The sequence below is a fragment of the Tupaia chinensis genome, unplaced genomic scaffold (genome assembly GCF_000334495.1).
Source record: "Tupaia chinensis unplaced genomic scaffold, TupChi_1.0 Scaffold000317_1, whole genome shotgun sequence".
Lineage (NCBI taxonomy): Eukaryota > Metazoa > Chordata > Mammalia > Scandentia > Tupaiidae > Tupaia > Tupaia belangeri.
Genome location: NW_006159810.1, coordinates 2,351,262 through 2,364,556, shown reverse-complemented (window position 1 = coordinate 2,364,556; position 13,295 = coordinate 2,351,262). Strand labels below are relative to the sequence as shown.

At 46.3% G+C, this 13,295-nt stretch overlaps 1 protein-coding gene across 3 annotated transcripts in view; it reads left to right on the top strand.

The window, feature by feature from the left end:
* The first annotated feature begins 873 nt into the window (after nucleotides 1-873).
* Nucleotides 874-13,295, top strand: part of CDC42EP3 (CDC42 effector protein 3) — a 27,703-nt gene continuing 15,281 nt past the window's right edge. The window contains exon 1 of one of the 3 annotated variants that reach the window (XM_006151344.3): nucleotides 874-1,003. The gene's annotated coding sequence lies outside the window, so the exon portion shown is untranslated. Of the gene's footprint in view, nucleotides 1,004-1,420; nucleotides 1,648-10,339; nucleotides 10,358-13,295 lie in introns of those variants that run through there. The other 2 variants (XM_006151343.3, XM_027772999.1) reach the window with 2 other exon arrangements.

The following is a 13,295-nucleotide window of genomic DNA, read 5'->3' as shown; positions in this document are numbered from 1 at the left end:
CTGAGTTCTGTATTTGAGTTCCAACCTCATGGCCATTTGACCTGCCAACTATTATTTTCTCTGAGGCTTTTTACACTCCACCCAAGTATTTTGCTTTCCAGAACAGTTGTGTCCGTTTCCTTTGCACTTCACCTTAATGCCAGCCTTGGTTTGCGACGTGGGCTTAACGTGCACTCTAGGGTTGCAGAGGACCCGGAGACTGCGCGGCGACGACCTGGTTACTGATAAGGTTCTGGAAGGCCAAGGTCCCCTGGAGAGTCTGTTCTTTGTGCCAGGATTTCCATCCAACCTGAGAGTTGCAGGGCTGAGGCCTGGCCCCGAGCGCCCGACTCCCTGGGGGTCCCAGCCCCTGTCCCGGTCAGCGGTGCGGGTTGGGACCTCACAACCGGAAAATGCCGCCCTTTCCTGTCGCCTACTCCTTCCCCAGGCGGACAACTGGAAGAGGAAGCGAGGGAGACCGATTAAGAAAATTAACATTAATTAACCGGGTTAGCGCTCGGCCCCCGGGCGGAGGGGCGGGGCAGGCTGCGGTGTGGCCCGAATGACCGACAGGCGCAGGTGCCTCCAAGGGCGGAATTTTACGCTCCCGGTTCCGCAGCTCCGCCGCTTGCGCCAGGTGGCGCGTCTGGGGCCGCCGCCACCACTTTCCCCAGCTTTAGGCAAATCTCTTTGAAAGACCCCGAGGGAGCGGAAACACCTCCCCCTGGACCAGAAAAACCTGCAGCGTCTGCGGTTCTTCGCGTGCCCACGTGCTTAGGCGCGAGCCCCAGGCGCCTCCAGTGAGCGAATCCACTCTCCGGGTTTTGGCGGCAGCTCCAAGGGAAAGCGAGCTGGAAACTGACAGTACGCGACCCTCCCCCTCTGTCCCCAACCCGGGCTACCAGTGCCCTGTGAAACCGCGGCTCGACTGGAGTGACGGGGTCAAATGGCCCGCTTTCCCGCGGGTCGCTCGCCCGCCGCGCCGGACCCTCGCACGGTTAGGTCGGACTGTTGGGACGGAAAGGTGGGCGCACGTGGTTCAGTGTGGGTGTTCGGGGCGCGGGCGGCGTCCCATTGTCCTCGTGCACCCGGGCGGCAGCACCCCGGGGTCCCTCCCTCTTGGAACCGAGCGTCTCGCGCCCTTTCTTTGTGTTGAGGGAGCCGAACGCGTCCTCTCCTCCGAGGAAGCCGCGTCGCGGGGGAGGAGGGTGGTGGTTCGGAGCTAACAATGAGCGCCCATTGTCCTCCCAGGGCCCGCTGGCCCCACCGGCAGCGAACGTCGCGCGCACGCGCGCGCCCGGGCGCCCCTTGGCCCCGTCCCCGCCCCGGGCCGGCCCCCACGCCGCCGGCCCCGCCTCGCTCCGCCCCGCCCTCCGCAGGTTCAGTCCCTGCGTCCGGTCTCCGCGCGCTCAGTCTCGCTCGCACCTTTTCTCGCGGCTGGCGCTGGGGGCCGGGGGGGGCCGGAGCTAGGGACCGAGCGTGGGACCTTGCCGCCGGCCGGCGCGCCTTCACACCTTCACGCGGTCTCGGGGAGGATAACGCTGTGAACAGGCGCCGCGCTGGCCGACCCAGCTGGAACTGCGCACACCGGCAGGGACTGCGTGCGCCGCCGGAGGCGTCGCGCGGGGCTCGGGCTGGGGCAGCGGCCAGGATCCTCTCCGGCTGCTGGTGAGTCGGTGCCAGCCCAAGGCGCCCTCTTCTCCACCTGTCTGTGAGTCTGTCTGACTCCCAGCGGAGGCCGCTTCCGGCGTGCCCTGGTGTTAGGCTTGGAGACCCACAGGGAGCGGGGATGCTGAGGGCTTTGCCTTCCCATCTGGTGTCCAAAGGATCAAAGAGGACTTAAAACAAGGCGAGAGGGAGTTGGGGGGTACGTGCGGACCTCAGAGCTGCACCGTGTGTGCCCACGCTTTTCAGGGTGGGGCAGCGCGGTTAGACTGCGCCCTCCGGGCTATTGACAGAATCGTTCTGGGAGCGTATTGCATTTTTCCGTCCGAGAGCAAGCCGCACTTGGCTACCGCGCCCCTCTCGTCGTGGGCTGCCATCAGGGCCGCACATGGGTGCACCGTGGAGGTCTGCAGTGCCAGTGTCGGGTCTCTTCCTCTTGATGTAGGGCATTGTAACTGGAGCTCTTGCAGATTTGGCGGTTGAATGGGGGGGCGGGGGGACATGGTGGTTTCTGAGCAGCTGAAGCATGTACAAGATTGGCTTTCCTCTCATTTTCCTTAAAACTAGGTGTCCTGACACAGACAAGTATCAGGTATGTGAGGACGAATGGATCTGGCCATTTTTCCTTATGAATTATTATGCTCCATCCCCCTCTTGACTTTGGGAGGCATGTGTTTCATCTTATAAATAGAAAGTAGCATATTTTTTGGCAGGATCTCCTTTATACTGTACAGTCTAGGAGAGGTCAGTTTAAAAATAAATATGCACTTGAATGTTACATTACCGAGACGCGGGCTGGGGCTGGGACAAGCTGCATGGACAGCAGCATCAAAGCTAGGAGCGCAGCTGTGTTGAAAGGAGTGAAAGCCCCAGAGTGCAGCCAGGCTGACAGTCAAGTAATTACATTTTGTTAAAAAAAAAAAAAGTGAATTAAAATGAAGGCGGGAATAGGAATGTCAGAAAGGTATTGCAACATGAATCTTTCCAGCCCTGGTGTTTTGGGACTGGGCTGCTGGTGTGTGCTGAGAATAGAGGGAGGCCTGTGGGGAAGGAAACCTCCAGCTCTTCAGATATCCAAGAGTTTCTTGGAGGTGCTGCCTTATAAGAAGAACAGAAATTAGGAGAGCAATTGTTGTCCCTAATTTAATAGCAAAACCAGTTTTAGGGTTTTCCTTTCATATCACAGGAAGAAAAAATTTCACTAGGAAGCTATGTGATGGCCCAATGTGAAAGACTCCTGTAAAGTACTAACATATAAAAGCTCTTTCATCTTACACCAGGAAATACAGCTTCTTTTCTGGACAGTTCCAGAAGTCATCTCTTTGATACACCTATAATTTGTAGGCACGCGTATTGGCAACAAAGAAGTTACACAGGTATGTGTGTGGCACAAACCCATTTGAGAATCAGTTTATTAAACTAACAGTCAGAAATAATTCAGAGCAGTTGAGAAAGGTTTAGCACTGTAACATGTGAAAGAAACGAAGAGAGACCATTTTTATTGCTCCAAGAAATGGTTGAAAGTTCTTCATTAAGTTGCCCAAAGAAAGTCAGTTTCCCAATAGGCCTGTCCAATGAACAAAACAGTACCAGCCTCTGGACTCACAGATAAGCAGTTTAGAGGAGAAATTTGGAAGCCTTTCTGGATCCATGGCAGTTTCTGGTTTCCAGCGGTATCATCTGCTAGAGATTTACATTATGAATTCCCTGATTGGAACATGGTGCTGAGGCTATGGTAGCAGCTACAGACGTGGACTAAGATGAGCTCCCCTTCCCTCAAGCTGAGCAGTGAAATTCTGTTTCCTCTCTCAGTGGAATATGGAAAAGCAGCAAGAATAGTAAGTGCTGCACTTCTTTTTTTTTTTTTGCCTTTTATTGCAAATTGAAGTATGCAGGATGAATAGATACAAAGCCGTCACAACTATTGCAGTGGAGCTCACATGAACTCGGGGGCCCTCCAGCATCTCCTTTAATGTGGTATTTGGTTTTATGTCCAACATGTTTACCAAAGCTGCCCTTTTTCACTTACAAAGTTCCTGGTATTCCACAGTATTGGGAATAAAGTTATGTTAACATATTTCACCCCAAGGTTTTTACCAGGTCATAAAGTTTTCACTTGTTCTTTGCCTGTTAGCCACAGGATGTATTCAGTGAGTAGAATACAATTCATAATCTGGAAAACTTTCAGGAAGACTGCTGATTTTTTAAAAAATTAAGATTCTCGCGTTCACTCTGATTTCCTATATAGGCCCAGCCTACCTTCTTTCTACCAGAGTCCTGTGGGCCTGTTTTTCTTTTTTACAGATTGAGTAAGAACTTAAATCTATTTTTAAATGCAATATATTTGCCAGAGAACATGTACAGTCATTTGAAACTACTAGATGGAGCCAGCTACAAATCTCCCTTACCAAGCACCGGGTCCAGGAATTCTCCCACTGTAGCTAGTTATTCATTCCTTTTGATGACGAAAGTACTTCCTACATGGAGCCTCCGAAGTGCCTCCTGCTCTTCACAGCCCTTTGTCTTGATTCACTCATTTATTTCCCCGCAGGGCTTCCAAAGAGCTGCTCCTATCCCCAATTTACAGATGTGAAGACTGAGGACAGACTCATTCAATAAATTGCCCAAAGTTGTACGTTAAGGACACACAGAAGCCTGCAGATGCAGTTTCACCACACAGTGCCTGTGAGCACTCGTGGCTAATCCTACATGAAAATCGGTAGCTCTTTGGGTTTAGGGGATGGGAAAGAAGCCTGAGGTTAGGAAGCCTCTGAGTCACACTTCCTGGCACGTATCTTAGCTCTAGCACTAAATATTTGTGTGACTTCGGGCAAGTCACTTAGCCTGTGTATCTCAGTTTATTAGTTGGAAAATGGACATAATTATGCTACCCTGAGGACTAAAGGTGTTAAAAACTGTAACCTACACAGAACCATGCCTGGCTGAGACTAGGCACAAGGAAAGCTTGCTGTTTATACTGTCGCCTTTGTTGTTTGCCTAAGTGCTTAATACTCCTCCCATGGAGTAGTCACAACTATTCTTTCAGAGAGATGGTATTGCTTTTCTTTTCTAGATAGAACTCAAGAGTCAGAAAGGGTTAGTAGGTTGGCCAAGGTCACACAGCAAAGTAAATAGCAGAATCTGGATTTTAATGCAGATCTGTTGACCTTGTACTAAATACCACATCCCCAACATGGGGTGGGGGGGGGGAACGGGGAAGCTATCAAATCTGATTTTTGTTACAGTTTTGGCCTTTGGTAAGGAATGCATTTTATAGCACTCTGTATCTCCCAGTCCCGCCCCCTAAAGGAAGATGACAGTAATTGCTAACCTTGAGGAATACGATGCAGATTATTTTATTATTAAAGATGGTTTTAATCCCACATGTATGGTAACAGTTTTCTCCTAAAATGAATCTAGCCTGAAAACCACCAGAGTTAACATAAGCATTGAATTTTACTATAAATAAAGAAATTTACTAGGTGAAATATAGGACTCCAGAAGGAAAAAGAAAGGCATGCCACTGCTAGGAACAAGGGATTCAAACCATAGTCTTGCTTCGGAGTTCTGGAGAGCCATGTTACAGGGTGCAGCAACCATGGAACGCCACCTTGAGCCATCCATGGTGCCTAACCCTCCAGGACCTGGTGCTCGGTGGGTGTCCAGTACATTTTCTGGTAATGATGTTGTCCCAAGAGCCAAAGCAAAGGCAGACGCCAGAGTAAGCTGGGCAGGACGGCGCTGAGCTCTGTCCTTGGCGGAAGCCAGGCCTAGTTCCAGTTCTGCACATGCCTTGGATCCTGCCAGATAAGCTTCTGGTGTGAAAGATAGAGTGAGGAAGCCTTTGAAACCTAGAGGGGTGCCCCGATAACCCCAGCAGCCTGCCTGGCCACCCCTGCCTTTGATGCTCTGGGTTTGCGATTAGCTCTGGGTGTCCTCAGAGGGTTGCTCAGAATGAAGTAGGGATGAGGAAGGGACAGCTCGGAATAACTCAGGCTGCCTGCAGACTGAGGGGAATAGCCACGGAGCTGTCCAACTCCATCTGGAATCTTCTCTTCTTCTGCCTCTTCCCTTACAAAGGCAACAAAACAGAACAGCGCTCCACACACTAAAATAGCCAAATCGTTCTGCAGCAAGTCAGGTGTGTTTCGTTCATTTCTTTCCTTTAAAAAAAGAAAAAAGAAAACAAAACAGCCTTCCTTGGCCTTGATCTATTTCACTGCCAGGTTTTGCCAGAGTCATGTGATGATAGACTGAGTCTGACAGTACTTCCAGTTGAAAAGCAGTTTTAAAAATATATAACCAGCAGTTCTCATAATGGCTATGTCGCTGAACTCCCATGTAGTCGACCGTGGTTCGAGTCCTGGACCTGGTGGCTTAAACTCACACCGGGCGCGTGTGCATGCGTGCCCAAGATCCTGAGAGGAAAATGGAGAAGAAGGGATTGCAGCGTGGCCATCCCCCTGGGGGGTGATTTCTCGCTTTCTATCTCCCTGTCTTTCTGGTGAGCGCACGTGCCATAATGCAAAAACCTCTCAATATATATATTTTTATATATATATATATATATAAATAAACACACATTTTTAAAATCCCAAGCATGATACTGAAACTTAAAACTTACTATCTAAAAAGCCTAGCAATCAGTAAACACCAGTGAGTTCCACACTAGTGTTTGCTTCATCCCTACTGTTTGCCTAAGTCATGAATTAATAGAATTCTAGAATCCCAACTTGAAAAAAAAGAAAAAAAAAAAAGATTGTCAGTGGTTTGGGTTTTATTTGTGTATTCGAGAAAGTTATTATTAGCCTCAGCCTTTAGCTCTTGGTTAAACATGGTGGCAGAGACCACACACCTGCAGTTAGCTACCAGGTCACCTCCTAAAGAGTACATGAAGGCAAGAATAGCATCAGAAAAGGATTCTCTGGGAAACCAGTTTGAAGGTCCCTTTCTGCAGGACTTTTCAGAGCATCTAAAATGCCATGTGTATGATAAATCTCCACAGGAAGATGGTGTCCAGGGCTTCTTAACTAGGTATGCCCGCAAAGCAACTAGAAGACTAGTCTAGCGGGAAATAGTCTGGAAACGCCGGGAGAAGCCACTGACTGCACTGTGCCCTGCAGAGCTGGGGGAACACAGGGCAACTTAGAGAACCACAGGCTGTACAAATAAACCCACCAGAAGATGCCAGCAAACACCCCCATTGTTCTGCTATTTGATAAAAACGAATGCAGAATTAAGTGGGAATGATCAAAAGATAACGAAGGACCAGAGATCAAAAACTAGAGGCTCTGGTCTTAGCTCCGACTTAAGTTGTGTAACTCTGACCTTGCATGCTCTTCTTTTTCTCATCTCTAAAATGAAGCATTTGGTGATCAAAAATATCTCTAGCCCTAGACACCAGCGAGCCAGGATCAGCAGGATCCATTCGCACAGCTGTCTTGCAAATAATATAAGACCCTGGACTGAAAACCATAGCTCTAGACCAGTGCAGGTCCTGGCTGAACTGCCTGGCCAAGCAAGGAAGGCAGAGAACTTCAAAGTCAGGCCTCTATTTAGACAGCTTACACATTTGGGAATCTATCATGTTCTGGTGACAACTTGAAGGTCCTATTTGTAGACACATCATGTCAGTGATAGATCACTGTCGTGTGTTTAGTTGAAAAAGACTTGTTCTGCTCAAATACATCGTAATCATTTAGGCTACACACATGCTGAAGACAAGCAAAGGCATTTTGGGTGAAATGGAACTCCGTTGTTTCACAGTGTGCTTGATTCTTTCCCTTTTGATTTATTTTTTGAACTTTTTTTTTCTTCTTTTTTGCTAAGGGTCAGTTCAAACTGAAAACATTGATTTTAACCCAGCAGGAGATGAGGCGCTAAGCCTTTGGCCACCTAGTCACAAGCACATCCCTCCTCCTCTCTAGGTGGGCTGCTTCCCCACATCTGCAAACAAGTGGGGGGGAGGGGGGTGCAGAGAGGGTGATGGAGGGTTGCCAAGCTCTCTCCTGGCTAGAAACTGTGGTTCTATTCTTTTTCCTTATCTGTGGTGTTCTTTAGTGTCTTGTGGCTTCTCTGTCATAACAATAACTCGTTGAGAATGGCTGTTTATTGGGCCGGCCCTGTAGCACTGGGAGCTGGAGCCCACGTGGCCAATCACAGTTTGAATCCTGGTCCTAGCAGTTTGAAAAACATCCCAGGTGCATGTGTGTGCATGCCCAGAATCCTAACAGGTTGGAGAAGTGGAGGAAAATCACAGCATGACCCTAACAGGTTGGAGAAGTGGAGGAAAAGGACAGCATGCCCTGCCCCACTGTGGGGTACTTTCTCTCTCTCTCTCTCTCTCTCTTCCCCCTCATCTCTCTTTCTCTCTCTGGCAAGCATACATTCCCTCTATAATAATAATTAAAAAGATCACTTATTGATCCCTGTGGCTGCCTAATTAGACTACTGGCTTCTCGAGGGTAGGGACTTAATCTAGTTTTCATGGCATTTTTCCTTTTTATAATGGTAATCTTATTCTAATAGTAATATAATAATAATAATATAATAAGGGCACCCTTAGTTGTTGCAAATCAAAGACAGTTATCACTAACCAAGAGTATTTAAGTCCTGCTGTAGTAAAATGATTCCTTCCCCAGGCTGCAAATTTAAGGAGAGAGCACCCTCACCGTGTCACCTGGTTCTGGTGATAATGACCATTCCAGGGAACCATGAAAATCAAGCCCCCACTGGACCCTTCTCACAGTCTTAGACCAATGCTTTCTTATGCCTGATGGACGACCATGGCGACTTGGTACCCATGTGTCCACGTAAAACACAGAATAAGCATCGTTGTACTCTCTGGTACTGGCCTAGACTTCTTGCGAGCCATGGTGGGGTGAGCCATGCATTTACCGGTTATCATCTATCTTCCCACACTGGAGTGGATCAGGGAGGTGGCTTCAGTTCTTAGAATTGTGCCTAGTGCAGAGTAGGCCCCCAACAGGTTTTTGTTGTTGAATGAATACATGAGTGACTAACCAGGGCCAGGTCACTCCTGGCACGGGAAGGCTCTCTGAAGCCTGCTACTCCCTGAGTGAACTGGCTGGAGCCACCTGACTCTCTGTGAGCATGTCATAGTGCCATACTAGAAACTGCTTTCTTGTACTCAGATGACTTCAGAATGAGATGTCATCCAAAATACTGTTGATTTTTTTTTTTTTTTGAAGGGGTGGGGAGGTTTTTGCTATAGGGCATGTGCGCTTGCCAGAGAGAGAGAAAGCGAGAAATCACCCTCCGGGGGTTTGGCCATGCCACAATTCCTGCTCCTCCATTTTCCTCTCAAGATCTTGGGCACGCACGCACACATGCCCGGCATGAGTTTTTAAGCCACCGGGTCCAGGACTTGAACCATGGTCGACTACATAGGAGTTCAGCAACATAGCCATTACACTAACTGCTGGTCCCCAAAATAGTGTTGATTTCCAGCCTTACATGTAAGTTGACTCTCGTGGCTGGATTTAGTTTCTTGTGAAGAGACACACCTTTAATCAGGGGCACCCCCATGGGGGAAGGTAGTTCTTGCTGAGTGCACTGCAAAGGATCTTAGGAGCAGCCTGTAGAGTAAAACAGACATTTCTTTCAAATTTCATATTTTCCTCAGGAAGGGAATATGACCATTAAAACCAGGACATTTGGGGAGTATTTTGCATTAACATTAAAGCAAACAGTGTAGGTGGCCAGATAGCAAGGTCTAAAAGAATTAAGGTTAGCAGAAATCCCCACTGCAGGTAAACTTCCAGCCTGGCTGGTTCTTTATGTAGCTCTGGTTTTTTAGAGTAATTAATAATAATTGCCCCTTCCACTAAGTTGGGCTCATTGCTTGCCAGACCTTTGCCAAGCACTTTATGTGCATCGTTGCCTCCTAAGATGACACCCACGATCACTGTTTCCACTCTACAGAGGAGGTCACCGAGGCTGCTGGAGGAAATCACTAACATTGTTTAGTGCTTTAATTTAATACCAGGAAGGATGGGAAAGGATGATGAAGACTGTATAAGCTGATAAAAAGTATTTTGATTCTATGGATAGTCTTCTTTCATTAGAAAGATTACATTTCTTTTCCTTGAAATTTCCTGGAAGTTAGATGTTTCTGCAGGTATTTAGAAACACAACACACTAACACTTCACAAATGGAAGAAACCTCACCTCAGCCCCTTTCTCATTCTGGCATGGTCAAACCAAGGCCCTAGGAAGCAACATGGAAAATGAATCTTGTTCTCGGTCCGGTTCTCTCAAACTTTTTTTGTTTTAGGGAAGAAGAAAGTGAGCAGGTAATAATGTAATCTCTTTGATAAAGAGGAGAGCGGTTGGCCCTAATCTCACTATTCCAGAGGTGACTTCCTTGAACCCTGAGGGGCATACAACACAGTGTCAAGAACTGCTGTCCCCAAATACTGTGTCTCTAACATTAAATATGCATACATCTTGAGCACAAATATATACATAATTATAGCATCTTTCTATATATGCATGCAGTGCACATGTACATACCAGTTATTGCTACTTAACTTGGGAACATGGAAAAGTCTACTCTGGCCTCTTTTGCAGTACAAGAATGTGCATTCATTTTCCCTCTCTCTTTCTCCTTCCCTCAGCCTTGGAGCCCCAACTGCCCCCTCAAACTCAGCTGGAAAACCTGGGGTGGGCCTCTCATCAGTTCTTCTGGCTGGTAACTCAAGTTGTTTAAACTTCTTTCTCATCAAGCCCCAGTGTGAACGTTAGCCTCGCTGTGAATGTTAATCCCATGCCTAGTTCTTTCCTTGGAGCCCTACAGAGCTCTTATTACCTTACTACAGCCTAAAGTATTTTTAAAATGATGATACATAGGCCAGACAGTTGTACCACTCTTAATGCAACAGATCAACATGGGAAGGTCCTGGGGTTGCATCCCAAACACTGGGCACTGGTATGCCCATGATCCTGGCTAGCTGAGGGTGGGGATGTATCAAAGTGTGAAGACTCACCCCACCCCTCTTCTGTCTCACACATGGGAAAAATGAACTAACTAATTTAAAAATCATTGAAAAAAATAATGATTTTTCCCTTCCATATTTCCTCTTTTGCACACCATCAATTCCATTTACTGGGGCTCTACTTCCACCACTTCACTGCCCTGCTCTTGTGAATACAAGTTTCCAAAAGCCCCTCAAAACACGGGGTCCCCAGATATGGTATGGGCAAAGCAGGGTATGAAGTATTTGCAGGATGAGATTGTTCCTTATTCATCAAGCTCTAGAAATCTACTCACGTTTTCTACCTAGTATTTTGCTACCTATCAAATATTTAACATAGTAAGACAACTATGGATTACATAGTAGAGCAGTAAGTCAGAAGGCTCTAAAAATCCCAGCTCTACAATCTACTTATAACCTTCAGTTAGGTATTAAACTTCTCTTCATCAGTTTCTTCATCGTTAAAATAGAGATTACATGAGAAAATGTATATAAATATGTCGCCACACAGATTTTTAAAAAATCCTCTTCTATAGAATGTCTATTGTCATTTCTTGAGGTTCTCTTGTACACTTTAGGCCAAATAAAACAAGTTTCACTTAGCCATTTCCTTGTGAAAGGAAAGGCAAAGAGAGCAGGCTCATTGTTCCTTCAGGGCCTCATTGTTTGATTCTGACTTAAATACACCCAGTGAGTCTGAATTCAGGGGCCTGTATGGTCAAATTTTCTTTGAGTCTTACCTAAGACACTGTTTGTACATTGCAGTCATGGATGGAAGTCTTTTCCCTTTCAGATAGCATGTTCACAAATATTTGCCTTAATCCCAAAGATCTGTAAGATCTTGTAGAATCACTCTGGCTTTCATTGACATGCTGTTAAATTATTACCCAGGGTGGAGAGAGGAAGGTTAAAATGTCTTACAGATGAGAAAAATGAAAGAAAGCCTTTGCCACAAGAAAAGAGGGAATGGCTCCATGTTAAATAATTTGATTTTTATTTTTTTCTTTTGGTCTGTAGGAATCATGGGAAGATTCCACCTTGCATTTTCAGCAGGGCAGACAGGATGGAAGACAGAATTGCAGCAGTGTCTTTCAGTCTTTCTCATTTGTTCATTTATTTGACAAACATTTATTTAGCACCCACTGTGAATAAGCTGTAGTTCTCTCTCCCAGATGACAGGTTAGTTAAATAGTGATTACAGTGCAGTGTGATAGGTGGTAGGTTTGTGATGTACACAGAGTGCCAGGAGAGTTTAATAGACCTCGGGGAATTGGCAGGAGATATAGCTGTGGGGATAGGTAGGCCTCACAAGGAATCTTACCTCTAGGCTATATGGGTCCTCAGCTTTTAAAGGGTTTTAACCAGAGATTGGCAAGATTACTGAATGATTCTAGACAGCTCAGTCTGGTGTAGGTTGGAAGATCAGGTGGAGGGAAGGAAATGGACTTGTGCAAGAGAGAGACCTTGAGGGCCAGAAGGAAGGCTGAGGCATTGGGGATGGACCATGGGCGACAGTCCAGACAGGCTGAGGAAGTAGATGACAGGATGGTAGGACTTGATAGGGAAAATGAGACAGGGCAAGGAGTGGGAATGACAACTGAGTGGTGGATTTGGGTGACTTTCTGCCATTTACCAAGAGAAGAAAATACAGGAGATGTATGTCTGTACACTTGTAGGGCAAATGCAGCTATTCTGGGTTTTCTTCATCTCTATACTAGTAAGACATGATGTTAGATAGGTCTTTGGTGTGGAGAACTGTCAGATGTAGGATGTTTAGCAGCATACCAAACCTCTACCCACTAGATTCCAGTAGCACCACTACCCCCATCATGAGAACTAACAATATCTCCAGACATTGGCAAATGTAACCTTGGGGCAAAACCATCCTCAGTTGGGAACAGGGGCCAGATTTGACCCATCTAAGTAGTTTGTAGACCCTCGACCTAAAGGGAAAAAAAAAAAAAAAACCTTATTCAATAAAATTTGAGAGCCCTTGTAATCCAGCATGACAAGAAACTTTATCAGCAGTAGCTCTTACTTAGAGCACATTTGTTTATTTCATTTTTTTTTTGAGCTTACCACCTACCTGAAGATATCAGACATAAAATCAGAAAACAGGAAAATAACAAATCACATATATAAGCTCTAGAGAAGTCCTAGGAAAACCTCCAAGCAAGGCAGTAAGTAAGCAGCTGCATTGCGTGAGGTAAGAGAAAACTTCCTCCAGGAAGGAAGTGACTCTGAAGCAAGTCTTGGAGGATATTATGAGTAGTGGTTGATGGTAAAAAGGTGGGAGGACATTCCATGTAAGGAACATAGGGTTCTTAGTTCCAGCAAGTTAGGAGGGAAGTGAAGTGTCAATAGCAAGGGAAGGGAGCTATTGTCCCTGGTGAAAGCCGTGAGTTTGTACACTGTCCCATGCACGTGCTTCCTCTGGGAAAGAATTAACAGCACTTAATACTATTTTCTAAGAACAGGATGTTTGTTTTTCTCCTTGAGGCTCAGGAGGGCTTTAGTACTTTAAAATTGTAATCTTTTGACTTTTACCGCAAAGTCAAATTCCCTTTGAGATTCTGTTTTAACAATAACTATATATATATATATATATATATATATATATATAAAAGTCCTAATGAGTTAGAGCTGATGTGACTA